The following is a 26743-nucleotide window of genomic DNA, read 5'->3' as shown; positions in this document are numbered from 1 at the left end:
TTCCACCAATTGTGCTTAGTATGGTTGAAATCGGTTCATAACCTGATACAGCTGCCATATTAACCGATCTTGGATTTTCACTTCTTGAGCCTCTAGAGGGCGCAATTTTCGTCCCATTTGACTGAAATTTTGCACGTGGTGTTTTGGTATCACTTCCAACAACTGCGCTAAGTATGGTTCAAATAGGTTCATCACCAGATACAGCTCCCATATAAACCGATTTTGAGTATTGACTTCTTGAGCCACTAGAGGGCGCACTTCTTATCCGATTTGGCTGAAATTTTGCAAGACGTGTTTTGTTTTGACTTCCAACAACTGTGCTAAGTATGATTTAAATCGGTCCCTAATTTGATAGAGCTGCCCTATAAACTGATCTGGGGTCTTGACTTCTTGAGCCACTAGAAGGCGCAATTCTCGTCCGATTTGACTGAAATTTTGCATGACGTGTTTTGTTATGACTTCCAACAACTACGCCCAATATGGTTGAAATCGGTCCATAACCTGATATAGCTGTCATAAAAACCAATCTGGGATCTTGACTTCTTTAGCCTCGGGAGGGCGACACCATTTTCCGATTTGGCTGAAATTTTGTACAACGCCTTCTTCTATGACTTTCAGCATACGTGTCAAATATGGTCTGAATCGGTTTCAGCCTAATACACCTCCCCTATAAAAAAAACTCCCTATTTTACTTCTTGAGCCCCTAAAGGTCGCAAATTCCTATTCGATTTGGCTGAAATTTTACACAATGACTTCTTCTATGGTCTCTAACATTCAATTCAGTTTTGGTCCGAATCGGATCATAACTTGATATAGCTCCAATAGCATAGCAATTCTTTCCTTTTATTCTTTGTTTGCCGAAAATGTGATACCGGGAAAAGAACTCCACAAATGTGATCCATGGTGGAAAGTATATAAGATTGGGCCCGGCCAAACTTAGCGCGGTTTAACTTGTTTCGTATTGCTTTTGGCTCAGCCATGTTAAAACTTCTCTCCAAAGAGATGTCCCACTGCGGCACGCTGTTCAGAGTCGGCTATGGAAAGGAGGCCCCTTAATCATTGAGCTTAAATTTGATTCGGATTGCACTCATTGATATGTAAAAATTTGGCCCTGTGCCTTAGTGGAATGTTCATGGGCAAAATTTGAGATTTTTTCAGCAAAATTATCGACAAATCGACATTTCGAGGTGTATTAGAAACGAAATGATGAAATGATTTCTGATGGTGGGGATAAAAACATGATGGTGATGAAGGTGCTGGGCCATGACGATGATGAAGGTGCAAGGCCAGTAAACTGCCCAATAGGGGACAACAAACTACTTCAAAACCAGTAAGGAAGGGCAAAAGTCGGGCGGCACCGACTGTATAATACCCTACACCTACCCTATAAGTACAATGTGGGACCTATATCCAATTTTGAACCAATTTTGATGGACCTCGGCGAGCAAATATGTTCCAAATGTAAAAACTACGGTTGACAAATGACAACATTATGGCAAATTACCCAAAATCTGACGAACGTATGTATGGAAGCTATATCTAATTCTGAACCGATTTCGAGCAAACTTCTCAGATAATGAGGTAGTCCTCGAGGAAAGCGTTGTGGAAAATTTGGCAAGATTGGCCAATCAAAGCGCTTGCAGTAGCTCTTGGGGTGAAAATCTGGCGATATACATATATGACAGCTATATCTAAATCTGGGCCGATTTCTATGAAATTCACCAGTAATATTGAGAGTCATAAGAAAATCTTTCCTGCAAAATTTCGACATAATCGAATAATAAATGATCACTTTTTTGCAATATTTCTCAAAATCGGACGAACATATATATGAGAGCTATATCTAAATTGGAACCGATTTTGAGCAAACTCCTCAGATACTGCGGCAGTCGTCGAGGAAAGCGTTTTGCGAAATTTTGGCAAGATGGATCAATAAATGCGCTTGCTACGACTCCAGAAGTTAAAATCGGGCGATATATATATATGAGAGCTATATCTAAATCTGAACAGATTTCCATGAAATTCACCAGCAATGTCGAGAGTCTTAGAAAAATTCTTCTTGCCAAAATTCAAGAGAATCGGTTAACAAATGACCATTTTACTGCATTATTATTGAAAATCGGACGAACATATATATGGGAGCTATATCTAAATCCGAACCGATTTTGACCAAACTCTACGTATATTCCGGTAGTCGTCGAGGAAAGCGTTGTGCAATATTTTGGCAAGATTGGTCTATAAATATGCTTGCTGTGGCTCTAGGAGTGAAAATCGGACGAACATATATATATGAGTGCTATATCCAGATCTGAACCGATTTTTTCCAATTTCAATAGGCTTCGTCTCCAGGCCGAAAAACATGTCTGTACCAAATTTGAAGACGATCGGATGAAAACTGCGACCTGTACTTTGTACACAAAGTAACATGGACAGACGGACAGACAGACAGACGGCCAGATAGACAGCCGGACATAGCTAAATTGAATCAGAAAGTGATTCTGAGTCGATCGGTATACTTATCAATGGGTCTATCTCTCTTCCTTTTGGGTGTTACAAACAAATTCACTAAGTTATAATACCCTGTACCACAGTAGTGGTATAGAGTATCACTATGTCAAATCGGAAGATCATTTTATGTGGAACCTATATTAGGTTAAAGACCGGTTGGAACCATACCTTGCACAAGTATTGGAAGTCGTAATAGAACACTTCATGCTAATTTTCAACCCAATAGAATAACAATTGAGGCTTGTAGGGGATCAAGAAGTTAAGTCGAAGGACCACTTTAGTTGGTAGCTATATCCAAATCTGAACCTAAAGAATATGTGCAACATTTCAAGCTAGATTTACGCTTGTGAACGCTATCATGATTTCAGCGGACGAAGGGACATGGTTAGATCGACTCAAATGCGAGACAATCAAGAATATATACTCAATGACATCGTAGATCAACATTTCGAGATATCAGAATGGAAATGACTGGATTTGTATACCCCCATCTTATGGTGGTGGATATAAAAATATTTATTTCTAAAAAAAAACATTATGGTGTAGCAATGCTCACTGGGCCAGCTACAAGATGAACTCTACAGCTAACAATCGAATCCTTTCACCGAATTCATCATGCCAAATTCCCAAGAAAATTTTCCCTACACTCTTTTGTTTGTTCCGTGATTTATAATTTCCTTAAAAGAGAATTTTAATCATAAGGCACACAGACAACGGCTGTATCAACGGCTCAGAGTAAAGCACGCCAGGCGAAAGGTATAAGAAACAAGAAAAAAAAAATAAACATAAAACAAAATGCAAATTTTATAATATTTAATTACCATTTTTTTCTCGCTTTAGCCATACGCTGTCGCACGCTTGCAACGCAATCTTGTCAGCAAGCCCACATTGGCAACACAAAAAGCAATTCAACGGCAAACACCCATACCCCAGTAAAGGGACAGCAGAAGAAGAAAATCCAACCATGGCATACCCAAAAAAAAAAACGACGACCATATGACCTGCCATGGCCAACCATCCACAATTTACCTAATACTACTACGTGCTTTTTTTTTTGGGTGTGCTTTCAAATGTGGGCGGAAATGAAGCTTTGGCCAAAACAACCAAAGATTTTAATTTTCCATTTAAGCGAGCACAATAAACAAGAAAAAAAAGACCGCTACTTTCAATGAAAATTAAGATTTTAACGAAACAAGTGCCAGGAGGTGGGATGGAGGAAATTGTTATGTGGACGAAAGGCAAATCCCCCCAGCAAATTATGACTTAGTTAACAAGAACAGGTATTTGGGTTGTGGTCATGCAGTGTTTATTGGATGCAAGAAAACTGCGTTAGAAAAGAATATTTTGTACCCTACACCACTAACATTAAAACTCTGTGTTTAAAATTTCAGCGAAATCGGGTAATAAATAAAGCTTTTATGGGCTTCAGTCCCCTTATCGGCAGATCGGTCTATATGGCAGCTATATCTAAATATAGTCCGACCAGATCCATAAATGTTGGGAGGTCTCAACCTACTTACTGTTTCAAATTTCTGCGAAATCGGGTAATAAATAAGGCTTTTATTGGCTTCAGACCCCTTATCGGTGTATATGGCAGCTATGTCTACATATGGTCCCATTTGAACCTTATTAAGGTCAGATGTCGGGAGGCTTGAAATAACCCACTGTTTTAAATTTCAGCGAAATCGGGTAATAAATAAAGCATTTACGGGCTTCAGACCCTTTATAGGGGAGATCGGTCCATATGACAACTATATCTAAATTTCGCCCTTCTGAACCATATTTGGGGCAGTTGTCGGGAGACACTGTTTCAAATTTCAGCAAAATCGGATGAAAAATAAAGTTTTTATGGCCTTCAGACCCTTTAGCGGGAGATCGGTCTACGTGGCAGCTGGATCCCAATAAGGCCCGATCTAATCCTTATTTAAGTCAGAAATCGGGTAATAAATAAAGCTTTTATGGTCTTCAGACCCTTTATCGGGAGATCGGTCTATATGGTAGCTATATCTAAGTATAGTCCGCTCTGAACCATATTTGGGTCAGTTGTCGGGAAGACTGAAACTACTCACTGTTCCAAATTTCAGCAAAATCGAATGAAAAATAAAGTGTTTATGGGCATTAGACCCAATGAAAAATCGGAAAATCGGTCTATATAGCAGCTATATCCAAATATGGTCTGATTTGGCCCGTTCAAGAATTTAACCAGCGTGCATCAAAAGGACGTATCTGTGACAAATTTCAGCTCAATATCTCAATGTTAGAGTGATTACAAAAGACGGACGGAAAGACGGACTGACGGATAGACGGAAAGTCACACTGATGTCGTTAAATCGTCTTAGAATTTTACGACGATCCGAAATACGTATACTTTGTAGAGTCGGAAATTGATATTTCGATGTATTGCAAACGGAGTGACTAAATGAATATACCCCCTATCGTACGGTGGTGGGTATAAAAAGATATACGAGCCAACAACGAGTCGAAATTATTAAAATTTTCTACCGAAATTTGACGTCTGTGGCCTCAACGTTAAGAACTTCACTGATAAGACTCATTTCTGGCTGAATGGCTTCACCAATAAGCAAAATATATGTTGTTGGTCAAACAGCAATCCACACGTACTCCATGAGTGTTCATTGCATCCAAAAAAAACTTGCAGTTTGGTGCGGTTTATGGACTGGCGGCGGCATTGGGTCGCACTTCTCCCGTTATGATCAAGACCAGCACATTACTGTGAATGGGAATCGCTACTGTTCAATGATAACAGAATTTTTGTTTGTTTCTCTTTCGAGACGAGCTCAATGATCGGAGATTTCCTTTGCTAATGGAAAAATAAAGCCAAACATCGCAATACACACCAACCACTATGGGACGATTTTCGCCTTTTGGTGAGAAGAGTTTTCAAACATATTAGGCGTGATGGCTTCAATGGCCGTACGTTGATATGTTGCATTTGTATTTGTTGCGAAAACGACGCTATGATACAAATGCCCCATTAGCCACACTCGACAAACCTGTCTATTAGCTATACTTTTCCCAATGCATGTGTTCGTGTAATGACAGATTTTTTGTCTGCAATAAATCATGTGCTTCCATGGTAGCACATGATTTAGTGCTTCTATTTAACTGGCAAAAACCTTGAGAAGACAAGAGATTTTTTTTGGCCCCAATGGGATGATATGGACTTGGAGAGCATGTGGTTCCACACACAAGCCACATAGCGATTGTCACTATCAATTTATTGTAAACCAAGTTTGGAGAACGTGTTATCTCACGAAGTGGTACAGTCAATTGACCACTTCGTTCGTTCGATTTGATGCCGTTAGACTATTTTCTATGAGGCTACGTCAAGTCTATGGTCTATGACAACAACCCAACGACGATTGACGAACTTCGAGTTCTAATGCGCAGTATCTCATTTTAGGCAAACAAAGAATATTGAATAAAAGCTGTTGTGCCACTGGAGCTACATTAAATTATTGTCCGATTCGGACCATCAATGAGTGCTGAACATTGTAAAAGTCATTGTGTAATATTTCAGTTCATTCGGATAAGAATTGCGCCTTGTAGGGGCTCAAGAAGCAAAATCGGGAGATCGCTTTATATGGGAGCTGTATCAAGCTATTGGTCGATTCAGACCATATTAGACACGAATGTTGAAGGTCATGCGAGAAGCCGTTGTATGAAATTTAAGCCAAATCGGATGAGAATTGCGCCCTTTAGAGGCCCAATAAGTCAAGATCCCAGATTTACGCCATACTAAGTACAGTTATTGGAAGTCATAAGAAAACACCTCCTGCAAAATTTCAGCCAAATCGGATGAGAATTGCGCGCTCTATGGGCTCAAGAAGTCAAGATCCCAAATGGGTTTATATGTGAGCTATAGTAGATTATGAACCGGTTTGTGGCATACTTAACACAGTTGTTGGAAGTGATACCAAACCACCACGTGCAAAATTTCAGTCAAATCGGATGGGAATTGCGCCCTCTAGAGGCTCATGTGTGGTCAAAATCGTTCCATTATCTGATACAGATGCCGATCGATACGATGATCTTAAAATTTGGCACATTTTAATACTCTTCACCATAGGATGGGGGTATACTAATTTCGTCATTCTCTTTGAAACACCTCGAATTATGCGTCTGAGACCCCATACACTATATATTCTTGATCGACGTAACATTTTTAGTCGAACTAGCCATGTCCGTCCGTCTAATCGTCCGTCCGTCTGTCTGTCGAAAGCACGCTAACTTTCGAAGGGGTTAAGCTAGCCACTTGAAATTTTGCACAAATACTTCTTATTAGTGTAGTTCGGTTGAGATTGTAAATGTTTTGATATAGCTGCCATATAAACCGATTTTGGGTCTTGACTTCTTGAGCCTCTAGAGGGCGCATTTCTTGTCCAAATGGATTGAAATTTTGCATGAAGTGTTTTGGTATCACTTCCAACAATTTCGCTAAGTATGGTTCAAATCAGCCCATGTTTTGATATACATGCCCAATAAACCGATATTGGGTCTGGATTTCTTGAGCCGCTAGAGGGCGCAATTCTCATCCGATTTGGCTGAAATTATGCATGAGGTGTTTTGTTATGTCTTCCAATAACTGTGTTAAATATGATTGAAATCGGTTCATAATCTGGTATAGCTGCCATATAAACCGATCTTGGATCTTGATTTCTTGAGCCTCTAGAGGGCGCAATTCTCATCCGTTGTGGAAGAAATTTTGTGTAACGGCTTCTCTCGTGCAGCAAACATTTTTATTGACCAATCTTTCCAAAATCTTGCACAACGTTTTCCTCTACACCTACCACAATATCTAGGAAGTGTGGTCGAAAGCGGTTCAGATTTGGAAAAAGCTCCCATATAAAGGTTAATCCGATTTAGACATATACTGCCATTATATGGCCAATCGATTCACTATAAATGTGGTAGGAAGGGTTTTCTTATAGCTCTCGACATTACTGGTGAATTTTGTAAAAATCGGTTCCGATATAGATAGGATATATATAGCTCCTATATAAATATTTCGTCCAATTTCCGCAATTGTTATTCGAACTGGCTGAAATTTTAACCATGGCATATTTTTATGGCTTCTAATAGTTATGGCTTCTAAACCTTCCCGGCGGAAGTATAGCAATAAGATTTTCTTTACTTGCCATTCCTACTGCTTGCTTTCTATTTCACACTAGTGTAGCGGATGCGGATGTCCTTAGAAAGCACATTCGCATAATCAAGCAAACATTTAACGCACACCAGGCGGATTAGTTAAACCACAAAATTGTTGGTAATGGCTTGACGGGATTTAACCATGGTTTAAAACGTCCCCATTTTCTGGTTGTTGTGCATTTTCCCAACAACACAAAATATGGCATAATTAAATTAGAAGGAGAGGAGAGGAGAGAAGCGTAGACCATGAAGACATGTTAAAGTGTGTTTTAATGCTCGCCTTTAAACACTTCTTCATAAATTTCTATAAACCCTAAAAAGTAGGGATAAGCTAAATATTTATTACCCCATTCGGTAGGGTTTTCCTTCTTTGCTTTAACTGGGCTGGTGTGCTGCTCCTCTTTTTGTTTTGTGAAAAATTTCTGTGCGTCTCAGATAACTACCCCCATTATTTGTGGCCTCCAATTAGACGTTTATGGCCATTTAGGCCTTTAACAAATACGATGGGTTTTTGTTGTGTTTTTGTTTTTTCGACTAAAAATGAAAATTGAAAATTATGCTGATTGTCAGGCAATTCTGGTGGTTGAACCTTTTTATCACATAGCCCAGTGTTTGTCTGTCTGTTATACCCACTTTTTCCATGTTTGCCAATACAATTTGAAAATCAAATCTAGATTTCCCTTAAAAATTTCCCAAAACCATTAAAATTCAAATGTCTTCCCCTATGGATGATGATGTTGTTCCACTGCCTCCTTTCTTCAAACACAGACAGCCCGCATTCCTGAAGTTCAAAGTGTTCGCTTTGTTATCCTTGCCGAAAGTAAACAACAATTTTAATAACCCTTCTCTTGCCTTCCCAATAAACGAAGGCCAACTGCCTTGCAATTGTCCTACCTTTAAAATTCATTCATTCAAACTTCTTGTGTAAGTTGCCCGTTTGCTTCGCCAAAAAGGCCTCAGACGAAAATAGAATTTGAAACAGAAGTGGCTCAGTGAATTGAATATTCAATTCTAATTCCAATAAACACTTTTGGAGGCACGCACAACAATCCATGTCATGTCATCCTTGAGCTCCTTTCAATAAAGGAAAGAGAAAAAAAAGAAAACAAATAACAAACGCACACTATTGCGTTTTTTTAAACTCAAAGAGTGAGCTGTTACACCTTGAAAAAATTCAATATGGTAACTTAAATGAGTGGTTTTTTGTGAAAACTCCAGCAACATTTCAAAGAAAAATTCTTGGTAAAATACGCACGCCCGAAAAGCCTCATAGAGGCGCACCACAAGTCGATCACTGGCTTAGGTGTGTGTGTTCATAATGGCAGGGTGCGGACTAATATCCGCACCCTCTCTTCAATCTAACCCAACCTTATATAGAGGTCAGTACCTTGTGAAAGCATATAAAACCAGAAAGCAAGGGCAAAAGTCGGGCGAATATGACTGTATAATACCCTACACCTAGCCTATAAGTACAATGTGGGGCTATATCCAATTCTAAACCAATTTTTATGGACCTAGGTGGATGTTTTCAGATGGGTTATTAAACAATCCGAATCACATTTCGAGCATATGTTCAAACTTTAATAACTAAGGTTGACAAAATCTGGTGAACATATGTATGGGAGCTTTAGCTAAATCTGAACCAGTTTTGAGCAAACTTCTCAGATATTGTGATAGTCGTCGATGAAAGCGTTGTGGAAAATGTTTGTCAATAAAAGCGCTTGCAGTAGCTCTTGGAGTGAAAATCAGGCGTTTTACATATATGACAGCTACATGTAAATCTAAGTCGATTTCTATGAAATTCACCATAAATATCGAGTCAAAAACAAGTAAAAGCGTGCTAAGTTCGGCCGGGCCGAATCTAATATACCCTCCACCATGGATCGCATTTGTCGAGTTCTATGCGTGGTATCTCATTTTAGGCAAATATTTGATAAAAGGAAAGAATTACTATAATATTGGAGCTATAATATCAAGTTATCGTCCGATTCGGACCATAATTAAATTGAATGTTGGGGACCATAGTAGAAGTCGTTGTGAAAAATCTCTGTCAATTCGAATAAAAATTGCGCCCTTAAGGGGCTCAAGAACTGAAATAGGGAGATCGGTTTATATGTGAACTGTATCAGGCTATAGGCCGATTCGGACCATATTTGACACGTATGTTGAAGGTCATGGGAGAAGTTGTTGTACAAAATTTCGGCGAAATCGGATAATAATTATGCCCCATGGAGGTTTAAGAAGTCAAGATTGAAGATCGGTTTATATGGCAGCTATATCAGATTATATACCGATTTGAACCATACAGTTGTTGTATATCATAACAAAACACATCGTGCAAAATTTCATTCCAATCGGATAAGAATTGCGCCCTCTAGAGGCTCAAGTAGTCAAGATTCAAGATCGGTTTATATGGCAGCTATATCAAGTTATTGGCCGATTTTAACCTAATTTAGCACAGTTGTTGAAAGTTATAATAAAACACATCATGCAAAATTTCAGCCAAATCGGATAAGAACTGCGCCCTCTAGAGGCTCAAGAAGTCAAGACCCAAGATCGGTTTATATGGAAGCTATAAAAGATTATAGACCAATTTGAACCATACTTGGCACAGTTGTTGGATATCGTAAAACACTTCCTGCAAAATTTCATTCAAATCGGATAAGAATTGCGCCCTATAATGGCTCAAGAAATCAAGACCCAAGATCGGTTTATATGGCAGCTATATCAGGTTATTGTCCGATTTGAACCATACTCGGCACAGTTGTTGGAAATCATAGCGAAACACACCGTGCAAAATTTCATTCCAATCGGATAAGAATTGCGTCCTCTAGAGGCTTAAGAAGTCAAGACCCAAGATCCGTTTATAGGACAGCTTTATCAGGTTATGGACCGATTTGAACCATACTTTACACAGTTGTTGGAAGTCACAGCAAAACACGTCGTTCAAAATTTCTTTCCAATCGGATAAGAATTGCGCCCTCTAGAGGCTCAAAAACTCAAGACCCAAGATCGGTTTATATGCCAACTATATCAGGTTATGGACCGATTTGAATCATACTTAGCAAAGTTGTTGGAAGTCACAGCAAAACACGTCGTGCAAAATTTAATTCCAATCGGATAATAATTGCGCCCTCTAGAGGCTCAAGAAGTCAAGACCCAAGATCGGTTTATATGGCAGTTGTTGGATATCATAACAAAACATATCGTGCAAAATTTCATTTTAATCGAATAAGAATTGCGCCCTCTAGAAGCTCAAGAATTCAAGACCCAAGATCGGTTTATATGGCAGCTATATCAAAACATGGACCGATTTGGACCATTTACAATTCCAACCGACCTACACTAATAAGAAGTATATGTGCACAATTTCAAGCGACTAGCTTTACTCCTTCGAAAGTTAGCGTGCTTTCGACAGACGGACGGACAAACGGATTGACGGACATACGGAAGGACATGGCTAGATCGACATAAAATGTTGCCACGATCAAGAAAATATATATTTTATGGGGTCTCAAACGAATATTGCGAGTAGTTACAAACAGAATGACGAAATTGGTATACCCTCATCCTATGGTGGAGGGTATAAAAATAGTCGAAGGCTCAAATAATAGTGATGTTGGTGAATGCTTAGAGCGTCTGTTTTGTGAACGGAAGATTCTTGGTTCAACACTCGGCTGTGGCAAAATGTAAAGTTTATATTCCCGATATCTACATGTAGACCTATTTCTTTCGACCAGGATATAGGCATGCACACAAATCTTATATCCCACATTTTGTGCAACTCGCGGATTTTTATGATCGTTCATCACTCATTTTTCTGTTCATTTAAGTATAGGCCACACTCTTCTTCTTTTGACAAACTTTCCTAAATTTTTTTCTCTGCACCGACTATCATTCATTCAAAAAATTTGTTCGTGAATAAGAGAAAAACAAACCAATATTTGAAATATCTGTCTGAGTATTTTGCCAACACTTCTGAAAGCATGAACGAAAACATCCTGCTGCCATTACAACATGCAGAAGGAAAAGGATGACATGGTAGGGCAACAACAACAACAACAGACCTCCAGTATTTACATAAATTTTACATTAACTTGTAAAGGTTTTAAGATGGATATTTAATGACATCAGGAAATTAGACATGTACGACATCAATGCCAGAAAAATCAATAAGGACAGCCAAAATCCAAGGAATAACAATGATGGACGACGACAACAACAGCAGCAACAACAACAATAACTACTAGAACTTGATAGAGTAAATACAAGAAAATTTGGCAAAATCGAAATCAGACATAGAAAATAAAAGAAAAAGGTTCACTCAAGTGATTATGGGCTAAAAGGATATGCCTTAGTAAGACACATCCTTCTAATGTCGAATGAATGCAAGAAGAGCAAGACGACCCCGTTTTTCTTTACTTGGCATAGACTTGGTAGGGAAGCGAGGATGAGTGGATTGAATTTTATTATGATGTTGTGAATATATCAATAATGATGAAACCAGAGGACAACGACGATGATGATGATGATGTTGGTGATGATGATGATTACTAGTGACTGTTGTTTGGTTGCTGGTGTTATTGCCGATGATAATGACAATTTAGCGTTTATAGGCTTGGGCCATGATGATGTCCTTACTGCCCCAGCGGATGTTTACACTTTCAATCAACTGTTTTTTTTATAGAATCTATTGTTAAGCTTATTTTTCACTTTTTTTACTTTGAAAATATTTTAGCCAATCGAACATTGTTTGAAAAAAAACCTAGAACACAAATATTTTGCAAACACTTCAGCATGATTAACCCCCTGAGGATACATGTGACCAGAAAAAATAATAAAGACTACCTGTATATGTAAACGCAAAAACAATATTCATTAAAAATTTGCCCTGCAGGGTAGCTCAGAAGGCAAAGAAACGAAAAATAGGTCAAAAATTTTATGTGAACAATACAAAACAAGTAGGTATGGGCTAAAGTTGGGGCTAGAGTTTTAAGTTATATGAGAAATTCGCCACATTTCGTTAACTTCAGTCGAAATCGTTCTATCTGAACTTAGCACCCTAAAATAAGAAATTATTTTACTTGATTTATAATTATAGCCTCCACCATAGGAGTGGGGTATACTAATTTCGTTATTCTGTTTGTAACTCCTCGAAATATTCGTCTGAGACCCCATGTCGATCTAGCCATGTCCGTCCGTCTGTCTGTCGAAAGCACGCTAACTTTCGAAGGAGTAAAGCTAGCCGCTTGAAATTTTGCACAAATACTTCTTATTAGTGTAGGTCGGTAGGGATTGTAAATGGGCTATATCGGTCCATGTTATCGGTCCATTGATATAGCTGCCACCTATACCGATCTCGGGTCTTGACTTCTTGAGCCTCTAGAGGGCGCAATTCTTCACCGATTGGTATGAAATTTTGCACGACGAGTTTTGTTTTGATATCCAACAACTGTGTAAAGTATGGTTCAAGTCGTTTAATAACCGGATATAGCTGTCATATAAATCGATCTTGGGTCTTGACTTCTTGAGCCTCTAGAGGGCGCAATTCTTAACCGATTGACATGAAATTTTGAACGACGTGTTTTGTTATGATATCCAACAACTGTGCCAAGTATGGCTCAAATCAGTCCAAAACCTGATATAGCTGCCATAGAAACCGATCTTGGGCCTTGACTTCTTGAGCCTCTAGAGGGCGCAATTCTTATCCTATTGGAATGAAATTTTGCACGACGTGTTTTGTTATGATATCCAACAACTGTGTCAAGTATGGTTCAAATCTGTCAATAACCTGATATAGTTATCATATAAACCGATCTGGGGACTTGACTTCTTGAGCCTCGCTATGACTTCCAACAGCTGTGCTAAGTATGGCTTAAATCGGCCAATAACCTGATATAGCTCCCATATAAACCTATTTTGAATCTTGAGCCACTAGAGAGTGCAATTCTTATACGATTTGAATGAAATTTTGAACGAAGTATTTTGCTATTATATCTAACAACCTTGCCAAGTACGGTTCAAATCGGTCTATAACCTGACATACTTATCATATAAACCGATCTGACTTCTTGAGATTCTAGAGGGCGCAATTCCTACTACAAATAAGGTTGAAATCGATTCATAACCTGATATAGCTGCCATAAAAACCGATCTGGGTTCTTGACTTTTCGAGCCTCTAGAGGCTTGAGCCCAAACGATGCGGATTTTCCCATACCCAGAGAAGGCGTTAATCTCCTTCTTACACTGCAAGACTGTTCAAGACCTTACCTTACCCTTATGGCAATTTTACTGTCGGTAAAGATGATCACACTCGACGTCCTCGCGTTCGCACCACACCACTTTACGCGTTCCATTATCGCCCGAATCTCCGCCTGCAGGACCGTATTATGGTCGGGTGCTCAATGTAAACCTCCAGTCCCACTCCGTCCTCTAGCTTTAATCCATACATCGTGTAACATGATCTTCCAGATGGCAATACTAGGGTTCCGCCAATCCAAGACTGTGCCAATGGCAGCAGTGCCTCGCACTCGACTTCAAGGTTCACCTCAGGTATCCGATCGGAAACCTCTTCCCTTCCTTTCAGGTTTCCTATCGTCGCCTCGATTATACTGCGATGGTATGAGCTGCTCCCATTCTCAATCCATTCTCTCATCGCCTTTAGTCTCATAGCGATGGTATTTTAAGTATCCCGTTATCCGATTAGATTGTGGTCTAGACTGGTCTATATCTAGGTATAGCTCTTAAGCCAATAGCTGTGGCTTTCATTAGGTTAGGTTAGTTTGAAAAGAGGGAGCAGATATTATTCTGCCCCATGCCACTAAAGACATACACCTTAGGCAGTAATCGGCTTGTTGTGCGCTCTAAAAACTAAAAAGTAACCTTGAAAATCTAAGTTAGGAATTCCGTGCTACTTACTGGCTGTACAAGGAATACATTTCAATGACTTGTATCCCATCCAGGAAGATTTGAGGAGACTCTTTGTTATTTCTCATCGGGACCCTGCAAAAATATCTTCATTGTGCCTAACTCTGCACGTTCTATGTCACCATCAGTTCAACATATCGCATCTGACTACTCCTCATCAATGCTTCTTCAGCTGTCTTATGGTGGGCTGGCACCTTTTGACATGCTCATAATCCCAAGTCTTGTGTTAATCGCCTCAATTCATTCAATTACGGACCCCAATCTGGTTTTAATTAATCATCCGATTTTGCTGAAATTTGAAACAGCTGACCCAAATATGGTTCAGATCGGACTACATTTAGGTATAGCTGCCATATGGACCGGCCTCCCGATAAAGGGTCTGAAGGACATAAAAGCTACATTTATTGCCAGATTTCGATGAAATTTAAAACAGTGGGTTATTTTAAGCTTTCCGATATTTGACCTTAATATGGTTCAGATCGGACTATATTTAGATATAGCTGCCATATAGACCGATCTCCCGATAAAGGGTCTGAAGACCATAAAAGCCTTATTTCTTACCCAATTTCGCTGAAATTTGCAACAGTTGGTTATTTTAAGCCTCCCGACATCTGACCTAAATATGGATTGGATCGGACTATACTTAGATATAGCTGCCATATAGACCGATCTCCCGATAAAGGGTCTGAAGGCCATAAAAGCTTTAATTTTTACCCGATATCGCTGAAATTTAAAACAGTGGGTTATTTGAGGCCTCCCGACATCTGACTTAGCTATGGTTCAGATCGGACTATATTTCGATATAACTGTCATATAGACCGATCTCCCAACAAAGGGTATGAAGGCCATAAAAGCTTTATTTCTTCCCCGATTTCCCTGAAATTTGAAACAATGAGTAGCTTTACGCCTCCCAACATAGGACCCAAATATGGTTCAGATCGGATTACATTCAGATATAGCTGTCATATAGACCGATCTCCCGATAAGGGGTCTGAGGGCCATAAAATCTTTATTTTTTATCCGATTTCGCTGAAATTTGGAATAGTTTTAAGCCTCTCAACATTCGATCTAAATATGGTACAGATCGGACTATATTTAGAAGTAACTGCCATATAGACCGATCTGCCGATTTCGCTGAAATTTGAAATACAAAATTCAATAGTGACTTATATTTATTAGATCACTCAATGTCCGTGCCGAATTTGGGTGCTTAAGTTATCCAGTGTTCACCAGATTCTGGCGAAAAGGGGTTTACATATACACCCGAGGTGGTGGGTATCCAAAGTTTGGCTCGGCCGAACTTAATGCCTTTTTACTTGTTTTTTTCCACCATTGTCCTATAAAAACTAAAAAAGGTCAACAATTCTCCAAAATAATAAATTACTCTCAAATAGCAAACACACATACACACACACACACACACATACGCATGAATTCTGTGTTTTTTATTATCCTTTGAACAAATCGTTTGTTTATTGTTAACATGTCTGACTAACCTTTATCAATTTGTCTTGAAAATGAAACGCAACATACTTCTCTGCGACAAATATTTGTCACAAAACGAACTTCAGCCAATTCACTTACCCACTCTCTTCCCACTCCTCCTCCCACCATACTATTAAGAGAGAATTTGGCAAAACGAAAGATAAAGAAGAGGCTTCTTGGTAATGTCCACAGAAAATAAAATTATGGATAAAAAGAATTATTTTTGTTTTGATTTGATTAAGGACATGCGAAAGCAAAGAAAAAGTATTTTTAAATCATTATGTTTTTCTTGCAAGGGGACATTGTACGGGGCCAGACATTCAATCAATTATTTATTCATGCTCATAGACAGACGTCTAGTCATTTGAGTATTCAAGTAAAATGTCTTCTCTCTCTCTCTCGTTGTGGGCATTAATATGCGTGGCCTTTAGTTTTCCTTGCCTACCTTACAAACACATATGAAATTCGACAAAGTTCAGCAACATAGTGAACCTCAGAAAACGACCAATCAAGGTGATCCCAATTACCCAGCATTTTTCCTTTTTCATTTATATTTGATGAGTCTTGTGGCAGTTATTCGTATGTGATATAAAAATTTGTTGGATAATTTGATGTGAAATATGCTGTGCTATTTCTCATCAGACCCTTTTCTCGGGCCCTTGGGGTTATTTTTACCTTGAATCGAAATAACAGCAAACGACGTAGCAGATCCATCACAACCTTTGACATTTGAGGAATTATTTATTCTCCATGGTGATGATTTGGCCTTTTTTTCTCTATACCTATCTATGTCTTGGGTCATCTGACATAGCATTCTATTACTGTCGAATTTGTCTAGACATAAATTCCAAGAATCCTGCAAATGTTGTCCCTGATTAGATTTCGGCACATTTGAACATAAATTTATTTCAATTATCCTTATATTAAAATTGAGCAACATATTTGAGGAGATTCCATTGGGTTTTTGTGGCATGTAAAGCTTGTGTGTTTATATAAATAAAAAAATGAAAATATTTTTGTTCAAGAACTTATCGTAATCTAAATTTTTTTAATTAAATTTATTATCCTGGGGCAATGCAATTTTAAGGTTTTTTTTTTGCATGCATAAAAAGGACCAAAAGCGGCTGTTTAAAAATTTAACGTGTCACAGTGGGATGCGACACAACAAAATGAGTAGAAATAAATCAGTCATTTTTGAACGGACAAAGATATCTTCAGGAAATTTCAAATGGTTTTTAGGTGTTGGGTAGGCAGACTATCTGGCGCCTCATCAGGCCAAAATTTTCATAGCGTGCCTAGGATTTGCATATACTCCGAAAGCCTGGCAGGACGCATAATGCGACACCAAACGCCTACAGACCCATAAGCCTTACGTCTTTTCTACTCAAAACCATGGAACGTATTGTGCACACCATGATAAAGAGTATGACATCCAGCGAACTGCTCACATACAAACAGCATGCCTATGTCAAGGGAAGGTCGGTGGAGACTGCCCTGCACGAGGTTGTGCATAAAATAGAAGAATCCTTCGATGCCAAAACATACACTCTAGTGGTATGCATTGACATCGAGCGGACCAACACATAGATCCAATTCTTAGACCAGTACCGGGTGAACCCGGTCCTTAGAGACTGGATAAACCATATGTTAAGGAACAGGTGGATAAATTGTATGTTCCATGGCAAAATATAAGGGAGAAAGTGGCACAGGGCAAGCTACAGGGGGGCATTTATCGCCACTCCTATGGGTGACCTCCATAAATGACCTATTACCGATGCTGACTAAGGAGGGATTTGAACCCGTCTGCTACGCAGACGATGTTATAATACTTCTAAGGGGTAAGGATACGAACGATCTATGCAGAAGGGCCGAAAGGGTCTTTCATATGGCATATGACTGGGCTAGACCCAGAGGTCTCAATGTTAACCCAGAGAAGACTGAAATATCTGACAAGGTTAAATACTTAGGTGTGATCTTGGACAGGAAACTGAATTGGAAGTGTCACATTCAGGAGAATACTGAGAAGGCTCACAGATGTTGGGCACTATGTAGACGGGCCGTACACTCGAAATAGGGCATGGATAGTCCACTGGCTCTACAGGAACGTGATAAGACCAATACTTACTTACACCTCAGTAGTTTGGTGGACTGCTTTGGAGAAAAAGTGCAAACATTGGGACCATACAACAGGTTCAGAGAACATGTTGTCTTGGCATAGGCGGAGCGATGAGGACCACGCCCATTGGAGCCACTGGAGACTATTCTAGATATTCGACCCATTGACATACAGATTAAGTGTGAGGCAGCCACTGCGGCTATGAGACTTAAGGCGATGGGAGAATGGTTTGAGGATGGGAGCAGCACATACCATCGCGGTATAATCGAGGCGACGATAGGAAACCTGGAAGGAAGGGAAGAGGTTTCCGATCGGATACCTGAGATGAACCTTGAAGTTGCGTGCGAGACACTGCTGCCATTGGCACAGTCTTGGATTGACGGAACCCTAGTATTGCCATCTGAAAGATCATGTTACACGGATGGATCAAAGCTAGAGGACAGAGTGGGCCTGGGGGTTCACATTGAGAACCCAGGGACTTAGATCTGTTTTAGACTGCCTGACCATAATACGGAGGCCACCGTAGCGCAGAGGTTAGCATGTCCGCCTATGACGCTGAACGCCTAGGTTCGAATCCTGGCGAGACCATGAGAAAAAATTTTCAGCGGCTGTTTTCCCCTCCTTATGCTGGCAACATTTGTGAGGTACTATGCCATGTAAAACTTCTATCCAAAGAGGTGTCGCACTGCGGCACGCCGTTCGGACTCGGCTATAAAAAGGAGGTCCCTTATCATTGAGCTTAAACTGGAATCGGACTGCACTCATTGATATGTGAGAAGTTTGCCCCCGTTTCTTAGTGGAATGTTCATGGGCAAAATTAGCATTAGACCATAATACGGTCCTGCAGGCGGAGATCCGGGCGATCACAGAATGTGTTAAGTGGTGTGGTGCTAACGCGAGGACGTCGAGTGTGAACATCTTTACCGATAATAAAATTGCCATAAGGACGGTAAGGTCACGAACAGTCTTGCAGTGTAAGAAGGAGATTAACGCCTTCACTGAGGATGGCAAAATCCGCATCATTTGGGTGCTGGGCCATGACGGAGTAAGGGGAAATGAAAGGGCAGACGATTTGGCGGTGAAAGCCAGATGACTGCCGTCAATAAACTTGGTTAACCCGAAGCCTTTCGGGTCGACGCAGTCCGAGTTAAGCGAGTGGGCGACGAATGCGCATGCAACCCTGTGGAACAACGAAACGATTGGTAGGACGTCCAAAATCCTATGGCGTGATCGGGATCATGAAAAGACTAAGCTATTACTGAAAGGAAGCAAGAAGGAGGTCAGTATAGCTATTGGTATCATAACGGGACATATAGGTGCGGCAAGTGATAGCATGTGTAGGGCATGCAGGGAAGATGATGAGACGCTAAAGCATTTCCTTTAATTTTCCGAAAATTTTTCTGATCTGTCACATCTGTTCTGTTATCTGTTCTGTCACAATTTACTGTTCCGAAATCCATTGAAATCGGTTAATAGATGGGTCTAATATGGGTTGAAAACCGTAAATCGGAAGACCTCTATATAAAGTACCAATATTCAAATATGATCCTATCTGCTTGACATTCGGTAGGATGTGAATGGGGTTAACAAAGCTCAATGTACCGAATACAAGCAAAATTTGGTAAAAAAATAGGCCAGTTACGGAAGAAAGACCTTCAACCGGGAGATGAGTCTGTAGGAGGATAAATCTGAAAATGGTACGATATTCGGCACGTACGTCCAAAAGCAAATCAAAACTCACTGTGTAAAACTTCAGCGAAATTGGTCAATAAATGCGTAAGGCTTATGTTGGGCATTTTAACACAACTTACTATACTCAATTTCAGACAAATCGGATAATTAATGCTTTTGTTATGGACCTGAAATCGGAAGATCGGGAGATCAGGAGATCGGTATATGTGGAACAAATATCCAAATGTAGTCCGATTTAGATTATATTTGGTTCAAATATCGAGTGGCTTAATACAAATTTCTGCGATCAAGGGTTGTACATGCGGCTATTATGAACCTAAGACCCTAAATTGAACGATCGGTCTATACGGGGGCTATATCAAGTTGTAGTGCGTTATCGCCCATACCTGCATATGGCAAAGGAAGAATCTGTACAAAGTTTTAGCACAAAATATTCATTTTTTGAAGACTGGCGGACAGATGAACAGATACACTGATGAACGGACAGACGAACGAACAAACGCCGATCTGTGTCAATCTGATCTGGGTCAATCTGGTCTGGGTCAATCTGGTTGGGTCCATCTGGTCTGGTTCAACCTGGTCTGGGTCAATCCGGTCTGGGTCAATCTGATCTGGGTCATTCTGGTCTGGTTCAACCTGGTCTCGATCAATCTGGTCTGGTTCAATCTGGTCTGGGTCCATCCGGTCTGGGTGAATCTGGTCTGGTGAACGTTAGAAAACAAATTTTTATACCCTCCACCATAGGATGGGGGGTATACTAATTTCGTCATTCTGTTTGTAACTAATCGAAATATTCGTCTGAGACCCAATAAAGTATATGTATTCTTGATCGTCGCGACATTTTATGTTGATCTAGCCATGTCCGTCCGTCTGTCCGTCCGCCCGTCCGTCTGTCTGTCGAAAGCACGCTAACTTCCAAAGGAGTAAAGCCAGCCGCTTTAAATTTTGTAAGTCGGTTGGTATTGTAAATGGGCCATATCGGTCCATGTTTTGATATAGCTGCCATATAAAGCGATCTTGGGTCTTGACTTCTTGAGCCTCTAGAGGGCGCAATTCCTATCCGATTTGGCTGAAATTTAGCATGACGTATTTTATTCTCTCTCTCTCTCTCTCAACAACTGTGGCAAGTATGGTTAAAATCGGTTCGTAATCTGATAGAGCTGCCATATAAACCGATCTTGGGTCTTGACTTCTTCAGCCTCTAGAGGGCGCAATTCTTATCTGATAGGAATGAAATGTTGCACGACTTGTTTTGTTATGATATCCAACAACTGTGTCATGTATGGTTCAAATCGGTTAATAGCCTGATATAGGTGTCATATAAATCGATCTTGCGTCTTGACTTCTTGAGCCTTTAGAAGGCGCGATTCGTATCTGATTGGAATGAAATTTTGCACGACGTGTTTTGCTATGATATCCAACAACTGTGCCAAGTATGGTTCAAATCGGTTCATAACCTGATATAGCTGTCATATAAACCGATCTTGGGTCTTGACTTCTTCAGTCTCTAGAGGTCGCAATTATTATCCGATTTGCCTGAAATTTTGTACGACGGATTCTCTCATGACCATCAACATACGTGTTTATTATTGTCTGAATCGGTATATAGCCTGATACAGCTACCATATAAATCGATCTCTCTATTTGACTTCTTGAGCCCCCAAAGGGCGCCATTCTTATTCGAATTGGCTGACATTTTACACAGGTCTCCAACATGTAATTTTATTGTGGTCCAATCCGGACCATATCTTGATATCGCTTTAATAGCAGAGCAAATCTTTTATTATATCCTTTTTCGCCTAAGAAGAGATGCCGGGAAAAGAATTAACAAATGCGATCCATGGTGGAGGGTATAAAAGATTCGGCCCGGCCGAACTTGGCACGCTTTTACTTGTTTTTTGCTGCAACGACCAATTAAAATCTCAAGTTTTAATCAAAAGAAAACCAAAGTTACCAAGTATGTCAACTCCTTACTATGTGACATATGAAAAGACATGCAGCACTTACTCATCAAAATAGATTTTCAATAGAAAATTAAAGCTTACCTGAAAAGAAAAAAAAAACATAAATACACATAAGCAAATATGAAAAAGGTGTAAAAAGAACACAAATTTATAAAAATTTAATAAAAACTAAACAAACGTTTTTAAATTCCTATACATATTTAATATATGTTACTCTTAAAAGACTAACAATATTAAAAAAAAACATAAAAACTTTTCACAAGCCTACAAGCCAAATATGAAATTTCCCACATGTCCACCTTTTCACAATCCCTTAAGCTTTTGCCTTTCATTGCCTGGTTATTAAAAAAAATATTGTCACTGTTGGGGATTTTTTAATTAAAATTTTACAGAATTATAACAACATTGCCTGATTACCATCAGTCGACTGCGTACTCATCCTCCAATATCTTGATTGTGGACTTGATTTTCCTTATAGGATGGCCACTACAACTCCCATACACCCCCCTCTCCAACTCTCTGAAGCTTTTGTTTTAATTTTGTAACAACCAATATTTAATCATCCTCACCAGCTGCCAAACGAGAAGCACAAATAGCCAGCCAAGCGACCAAACAACTCGTACACCGCCACGTATGATGAATAATTTATGGTGTGTGTAACACTCATACGACCCCATGCAACACAAACGCAATTTTATTTGTTCTCCCAGCAGCAGCAGTAGCAGCAGCAGCAGCGACTGTCAAGCTCCTTGGCCCCTTTTATAGCGTTATTTTATTTTTTTATTTTAAATTCATTTACACTTTCTTAAATGAGGACTAGAGTAAAGTACGGCCTGGACGAAGGGGGGCAAGAAGTAAAGAAAAATAAAGCGCTTGGCGGAAAACACAGTTTTCTCGTGCCTTCAGACGATCGTCCCATAAATATTGTTTATTTGGACATTAATTAAATGTTCGCCAGTGCACAAACAACAATAACACCAACAGCAATGAAGGAAGTAAGGGGAAAAAAATGAAAGAACGAGCATGCCAGCCAACAACGCTATGGTGTAATGGCGTTTTCCACTGACCGCACCATAATTGTGAGCATTTATTAAGTTTAATGGCGTAAAACTGGGGAACAAAACCCCTAGCACAAGGAAGAGGAGAGCATGAAACTCACTCAAATGCACACACACACACACACACACACACAGAAAGTAAAAAACAAGAAAATATTAAAAATCACAAAAGCATGTAGAATAGCAAAATCTAAGAGCACCATCACCAGAGATAATTAGAGTACAACAAAAGGACTGCACACCAGCATATGAATAGCAAACGTGTCCTTCACTGCACCTGCTTCAAAAAACATAGATGTATACTGGCCTTGGGGTACAACATCCCCAAGTTGGGGATTTATACACCAGCAGAAGCTGAGGGGCTAATGGTAATGGTGCTGTGCTACTACTGCCATTTACCGCTGCCATTTACAACTTTATTGGCCTAATTGTACTCTTTTACATTTTCTTCTAAAAAACCATGATGTAATGGGAAATGGCATGCTGTACGGGATTTTTATCAGATGGGTGTATACTAATTTTGTCATTACCTTTGTAAAACATGGAAATATTCCAACTGGGATATTCTTGATCGTCTCGACATTCTTGGTCGATTTATCTATCCTTCTGACCGTCTGTCGAAAACACGATAGCGTTCAATTGAATGAAGATAGGTCTTTGGGGATTGCACATGGGCTACATCGGTTCAGATTTGCTTATAGCTAGCTCCCATATAAACCGATCTCCCAACTTGACAGGCACCCAGGAGCCGCAATTCTTATCCGATTTGGCTGAAATTTTTCACGGAGAGTTTTGTTAAGACTTTCAATGTCATTGCAGAGTATGGTCCAAATCGGTCTATAGTCCGATATAGCTCCTATAAATATCGCTCTGCCGATTTGACATCTTGAGCCCCTGGAAGCCGCAAGTTTTTTTCGATTTGACTGAAATTTTTTACTATTTGGGGAGTGGTTTGGGGGAAGGGACAGTGCCCCAAATACATGGTCCCAATTTTGGATATCAGACTCCTATTATACTCCCAAATACCTTTATTTGAGCCCCATATTGCGTCGGTTAGTAAATAATTACTGTTTGTGGCTTGTTTTTGGGGAAAAGGTAGACGCCCAGAAAATTGGTTCCGAAAGTGAGTATCAATTTCGTGGTCTACTCCCAATATCTTTCATTTGAGCCCCACATTGACATGGTATATATATTCTTGGTCGTCGTGACATTTCATGTCGATCTAGCCATGTCCGTCCGTCCGTCTGTCTGTCGAAAACACGCTAACATTCGGAGGAGTAAAGCTAGCCGCTTGAAATTTTGCACAAATACTTTCTACTAGTGTAGGTCGGTTGGCATTGTAAATGGGCCATATCGGTCCATGTTTTGATATAGCTGCCATATAAACCGATCTTGGGTCTTGACTTCTTGAGCCTCTAAAGGGCGCAATTCTTATCCGATTGGAATGAAATTTTGCACGACGTGTTTCGCTATGACTTCCAACAACTGTGCAAAGTATAGTTCAAATCGGTTCATAACCATATATAGCTGTCATATAAACCGATCTTGGGTCTTGACTTCTGGAGCCTCTAGAGGGCGCAATTCTTATCCGATTTTGCATGAAGTATTTTATTATGACTTTCAACAACTGTGCCGAATAAGGTTCATATCGGTTCATAACCTGCTATAGCTGCCATATAAACCGATCTGGGATCTTGACTTCTTGAGCCTCTAGAGGGCGCAATTCTTATCCGATTTGGTTGAAATTTTGCATGACTAATCCTCTCATGACCGTCAACATACAGCTCCCATATAAATCGATATCTCCATTTTACTTCTTGAGCCCCCAAATTCTTATTCGAATTGGCTGACATTTTACACAGGTCTCCAAAATATAGTTGAATTGTGGTCCATACCGGACCATATCGTGATATCGCTCTAATAGCAGAGCAAATCTTTTCTTTTATCCTCTTTTTGCCTAAGAACAGAAGCCGGGAAAAGAAGTCGACAAATGCGAACCATGGTGGAGGGTATATAAGATTCGGCCCGACCGAACTTAGCACGCTTTTACTTATTATATATAAGATGTCTGGCGGTATGGTGGGTTTTCAGATTTATAAGAGGGGCTATAAGCAGGACTGCGACCAGATATTTGGAGATGTTTCTATGGCATCAGTCACTTGACCCATATAGCAGCGAATCGGCCGGCAATTTGGCACGGATCGGTACAGATTCGGGTATAGCTGCCATATAAACCGATCCTCCGATTTAGGGTCTTAGGCCCATAGAAGCCACATTTATTATCCGATTTTGCTGAAATTTGGGACAGTGAGTTGTGTTAGGCCCTTCGATATCCTTCGTCAATTTGGCACGGATCGGTACAGATGCGGATATAGACCATATAGACCGATCCGCCGATTTAGGGTCTAAGGACCATAAAAGCCACATTTATTATCCGATTTTGCTGAAATTTGGAACAGTGAGTTGTGTTAGGCCCTTCGATATCCTTCGTCAATTTGGCACGGATCGGTCCAGATTCGGATATAGCTGCCATATAGACCGATTTCACGATTTGAAGTTTTGGGCCCATAAAAGGCGCATTTATTGCCCAATGTCGCCGAAATTTGGGACAGTGAGTTGTGTTAGGGCCTTCGATATCCTTCGTCAATTTGGCACGGATCGGTACAGATTCGGGTATAGCTGCCATATAGACCGATTTCACGATTTAAGGTTTTGGGCCCATAAAAGGCGCATTTATTGTCCGATTTTGCTGAAATTTGGGACAGTGAAATAAGTTAAGACCCTTGACATGCTTCTGCAATATCGCACAGATCAGTTCAGATTTGCATATAGCTGCCATATAGACCGATATCTCGGTTTTAGGTCTTGGGGCCATAAAATGCGCATTTATTGTCCGATGTCGCTGAATTTTAAGACAGTGAGTTTAGTTAGGCTCTTCGACGTCCCTCATCAATTTGATTCACATCGGTCCAGATTTGGATATAGCTGCCATATAGACCGATCTCTCAGTGACAGCGACTTATGTTAGGCTTTTCGACATCCGTGTCGTATATGGTTCAGATCGGTTTATTTTTTGATATAACTACTGTACTTATTAGTATTTGGTCCTAACCGGAACATTTATCGATATAACTGCTATGGAACGTAAAGCATCAAATTTTCACCGAATTTTGATGAAAGGTAGTTTATAAAGTTCGGCCCGGCCGAACTTAACGCCTTTGTACTTGTTAATCTATGCCTAAATGGATTTTATTTGACTCCTGTATTGTGCCGATCGGTGTACCAGTGCTACTGGTGGAGTTTTCTAGGGTGCAACCGCCTGCCATGACCTTAGCTCCAAATTTTATGGGAAATATTTTAATATCTTAAAATTCCATGAAAAACAGATTCACATGAAAATTTGATTTTCTTTTAAAAGAGTTTTTTTCAAAATTGAATTTTCTGTAAAACGAGAGTAAACCGCGTCCCCCACTGTGTTTTCATTCAGGGATAAAGTAGCGCAAAATTAGGACATCCCTACAACTACCAGTCTTCATTTATCATCGACCATAAAACAGCGAAAAAATAATCATTAGAAAATAATTAAGGAAAACCTGTTGTTACGATTGGCCATTGAAAGGGCTGCAACTTTACTTGAGGATATGTCTGTAGCTCACTTTCTCTAACTCTCCATTTCTCTTGGCAGCAGCAATGGAAATAGACAACAATTAAATATTTTCATATGGTTTTCATTCTCTTTCGATTTCATACTTCTCCTCCACACCACAAGGAAAGGCAAGGAATAAGAATTATAACAAAACATTTATTAAAAGTATTTAGAGTGT

At 39.8% G+C, this 26743-nt stretch overlaps 1 protein-coding gene and 1 long non-coding RNA gene across 3 annotated transcripts in view; one reads left to right on the top strand and one right to left on the bottom strand.

Moving 5' to 3' along the window:
* The window catches only part of LOC106082815 (uncharacterized), a 656305-nt gene that overhangs the window by 512021 nt on the left and 117541 nt on the right, over positions 1-26743 (bottom strand). The gene's annotated exons all lie outside the window — the stretch shown is intronic.
* LOC131995360 (uncharacterized) lies at positions 11612-12000 on the top strand. The gene is made up of 2 exons (XR_009397410.1): positions 11612-11718; positions 11783-12000. It is a non-coding gene; the product is annotated as an uncharacterized LOC131995360 (long non-coding RNA).

Source organism: Stomoxys calcitrans, chromosome 2 (genome assembly GCF_963082655.1).
Source record: "Stomoxys calcitrans chromosome 2, idStoCalc2.1, whole genome shotgun sequence".
Classification (NCBI taxonomy): domain Eukaryota; kingdom Metazoa; phylum Arthropoda; class Insecta; order Diptera; family Muscidae; genus Stomoxys; species Stomoxys calcitrans.
Note: the sequence above shows the minus strand (reverse complement) of the source record. Positions and strands in the feature narration are given on the sequence as shown.